This window comes from Girardinichthys multiradiatus, unplaced genomic scaffold (assembly GCF_021462225.1).
Source record: "Girardinichthys multiradiatus isolate DD_20200921_A unplaced genomic scaffold, DD_fGirMul_XY1 scaffold_31, whole genome shotgun sequence".
Taxonomy (NCBI): domain Eukaryota; kingdom Metazoa; phylum Chordata; class Actinopteri; order Cyprinodontiformes; family Goodeidae; genus Girardinichthys; species Girardinichthys multiradiatus.
In genome coordinates this window covers 73,721-78,033 of record NW_025917684.1, presented here as the reverse complement: position 1 = coordinate 78,033, position 4,313 = coordinate 73,721, and positions in this window count along the sequence as shown.

Sequence of the window (4,313 nt, the reverse complement as noted above, 5' to 3'; positions counted from 1 at the left end):
AGAAGTGCTCCACCAGTCAGAAGTGAATAAAAGGAGTGTCGAAAAGCTGAATGCAGGTGGAGAAAGACTGGACTCCAGGTTCACTATATTATCTATAAAGAGAGACTATACAGATATAACCTACAACTGAAAAATGCAAGAGAATCTTTCTTTTCTGAGATCATCAGTAAAAACATTAACAATGCTGGTGCATTATTTGCCACGGTTGACAGGTTAACAAACCCTCCTGTAACTGTAGCATCTGAACTCCACTCTACCAGGGCCTGCAATGAATTTGCTAAATTCTTTACTGAAAAAACCCAAAAGATCAGAGAGGAAGTCAGCACATCCACATCAACTCCAGGACCAATGTTGTCTCCAAATAGAACTGAGTTTGACAAAATTTCCCAATTTCATCAAATAAACTACAAACTCTTAGAAGAAATCGTGCAGCAACTAAGCTCTTCTTCCTGCTGTCTCCATGTTTTACTCACAGCTTTCCTTCAGAAAGCTTTGCCTGTAATAACATCTGGTTTAACACAAATAATAAACACGTCCCTTTTGTCAGGTGTTTTCCTCCAGGCCATAAAAACAGCAATTATCAAACCTCTATTGAAAAAGAGCAACTTGGACAAGCTGCTACTACAGAACTACAGGCCTATATCAAACCTCCTCTTCATCAGTAAGATTATTGAAAAAGCTGTGTTTCAACAGTTAAACAACTTCCTAACAACGACCAACCGCTTCGATGTCTTCCAGTCAGGCTTCCTGCTCACCACAGTACAGAGACTGCTCTTATCAAGGTGTTCAATGACATCCGTATAAATGCAGACTGTGGAAGAACCACAGTGCTGGTATTATTGGACCTTAGTGCAGCATTCGACACTGTTGATCACTCCATTTTATTAGAACGCCTGGAAAACTGGGTCAGCCTTTCTGGTACATCACTCAACTGGTTTAAATCCTACTTGAAGGACAGGGACTTTTTTGCGTCAGTTGGTAACTTTACATCAGAGACCACAAAAATAACATGTGGCGTTCCCCAAGGGTCCATCTTAGGGCCCCTCCTATTCAATATCTACATGCTCCCCCTAACTCAGATTTTAATAAACAACAACGTAAGTTATCGTAACTATGCAGACGACACACAGCTATACGTTACGATGTCCCCAGGTGACCATGAACCCATTCAAGCGCTGGGTAAATGCTTAGAAGAAATCAGTGCATGGATGGGCCAAAATGTTCTTCAGCTGAATCAAAACAAAACTGAAGTAATAATCTTTGGACCAAAAGAAGAGCGTTTAAAAGTTAGTACAGAGCTTCAGGTAATACAGCTAGAAACCACCAGTCAGGTTGGAAACCTGGGTGTAGTGATGGACTCAGACCTGAACCTTCAGAGGCACATAAAGGTAGTAACTAGGTCGGCCTTCTATCACCTGAAGAATATAAACTATCTATGTGTGTAACTGAAATGTGGTGATGGAGGTCATGACAGGGTGAAGAACAGGATGTGCAAGCAGACAGACTAAGATAAGCCTGCTGGAAGTGAGAACAAGAAGTAATAGTTTCCTGACTGTTGAAGTCAGAAGAAACAACTCCTTATTTGGAAGTGAGAACTGTTATACTGTACAACTAAGTGATATGATTTCTGTTAAAAAAGAAATGTTGAACACACCCTTGAGACTCAATAAAAACAGCTGAGGCGGGGAGAAGAGCAGAGTTGCAGCAGACGGAAGCACCTCTCCCCTTGGCCAAGGCGAAACTTAAACAGCGCGTTCAAGTGTTTTATTTTAATGGGGCTTTATCCTAAAATAAACCAACCCGGGGAAGCTTAAGTTAGGCTACAACACACCTGAAGAACATCTCCAGGATTAAAGGACTAATGTCTCAGCAGGACCTTGAAAAACTAATTCATGCGTTCATCTTTAGTAGAATTGATTACTGCAACGGTGTCTTCGCAGGTCTGCCTAAAAAGTCGATCAGACAGCTGCAGTTGATCCAGAACACTGCTGCCCGGATCCTCACTAGAACTAAGAAAGTGGAGCACATCAGCCCGGTTCTAAAGTCCTTACACTGGCTCCCTGTAGCTCAGAGAATAGACTTTAAAATACTTCTGTTAGTCTATAAATCACTTAATGGCTTAGCACCAAAATACATTACAGACTTGTTGTCAGTGTATCAACCACCCAGACCTCTCAGGTCTTCTGGCTCAAATCTACTCTGCAGAACCAGAACCAAACATGGAAAAGCAGCTTTTAGTTCTTATGCTCCACTAATCTGGAATAAACTCCCAGAAAACTGGAAAAGCACCGAAACCCTAAGTTGCTTTAAATCAAGATTAAAATCTTATTTGTTTAAAGTGGCCTTTGACTGGGACATCTAAGCATTATTAGTTAAGTTTTCAGTCCAATTTTCCTTTCACTGTAATGTTTTTCCTTATGTACAGTGTGTGTGTGTGTATACACACACTCTTGTTTTGCTATATGTAGTGAGGACCATCTGTTGACTCCCATTGACTTTCATTGATTTTCAGTCATTTTCAACCCTTTCTATGCCTTAACCCTGACAATGACCCTGAACCTAACCATTACCAGTGCATGTCTAACCCTAACCTTAACCTAAAGTCAATTTATACCTTAGTCATAAACCTAACCGTTAGCAAAATAGCTCGTGAGGACCAGCAAAATGTCTTCACTTTGGTACAAACGGTCCTCAATTTGATGGTGAAATCGGAAAAAAGGTTTTCACTGTGATGCCAAGACAGGAACACACACACACAAACATACATTCATTTATATGAACACATTATGAACACTTTCTGATTCAGTATATGTGATGCATACTGAAAATATACAAATATATAACACAGATTAATCCAGTTATGGCTGTTTTATTTTGAAATAACTAAAAGGAAATGATAACTACATAAAATCAGCTTTATTGCCAAGTTTGTTCAGAAAACAAGACATTTGACTCTGGTACATTTTGTTCTCAATAATAAAGAATATCTTCTTAAATGTAGATATAAACACAACTGAGTTTACAATAGAAGATAATGTGAGATCAGTCCAGGTATGCATGGTGTTGTTCTGGATCTCTGACTGTCAAGAGTTCATCAGAGAAACAACCTGGAGGAAGAAACTGTCTCTGTGGAGGCTGGTTTTAGCAGACAGCGCTCTGTAGCGCCACCTGAAGGTAGAAGCCTAAACAGTTTGCATGGTGCAGGGTGTTTGGTACATAACATACAGCTCCTCTACCGTAATACACCATGGATGGACGCATCTGATTTCTACCGTCAGCGATCGTCGGCTCACTTCACCGCAGTTAGATGATCCTCTGTCGTTTCAAACTCTAATATTTCTGAGCTGGGCTCCAGAAGCTCCTGCTGATGTTTCACTATCCTAACAACGAGTTCTAATTCAGAGGAATAATCCACCAGCAGACTGAAAACGGCTCCTAAACTTTAACTACCATCCACACAGTTGGCATGAAGAAGGAAACATCCAAACCTAATCTGGGCTGGAAAACATCATCCATCATCTGGTGTCTCTTCCTCTGCTGCGTCCTGCCGCTGTTTGAGCTCCTGCTTCCCTCCAGTTTCTTTGACCAGATGTTCCTCAAGCTGCTGGACTTCTTTCCAGAGTTCATCAACTGCTGCTGCTGCAGCTCTCTTACAGCTTTATCAACACTCCCGCTTCTGGGCTGCTGACGAACAGGGAACAAAGGATAAATGCTGCGGAACCTCGGAAGTCGGAACTGGGACGTCGGAATTTACGTCATTTCCGGGTTGTAGCGTTCCAGTTTCCTGCTTGTTTTCGTTCGTGTTGATAACAACTGTAACAGCAGCCTTACAACAATAACACTGATCTACGCGCTATTTCGTGCATATAAACAGCGTTGAAACATCTCGTCTTATAAACACTGAAAGTAAATGTTGCATAAATAATAAAGAGCCGCTAAAAACCGTCACAGTAGAAACGTTTCACTAGGCGAGTAGCAACCATCTTGAATGCGGAAGTCGGGTATGGTCGTGTTGCTCCGACTCTCCGACTCTTAATTCAGACTCTCGCGGGGCTTCCAGATGAAATGTCCTAATCGGAGGTCGGATATTCCTTCTTCCGAGTAGAAATGGAACTCAGCAGAAAACACCTCGCTGCAACTGACAGGGAGGGCGGGGACAGACACGACACACGACAGACCCATACCATATTTGGAAATGGTACCATTAACCTCCGGAAATGAAGGGGGCGCTATTTCTTATACGAGCTGCGATATGTCACTTTTTTCTTTTGAAATCTTTATGATTCCGGCTGTTAAACCATAATAATAATAAA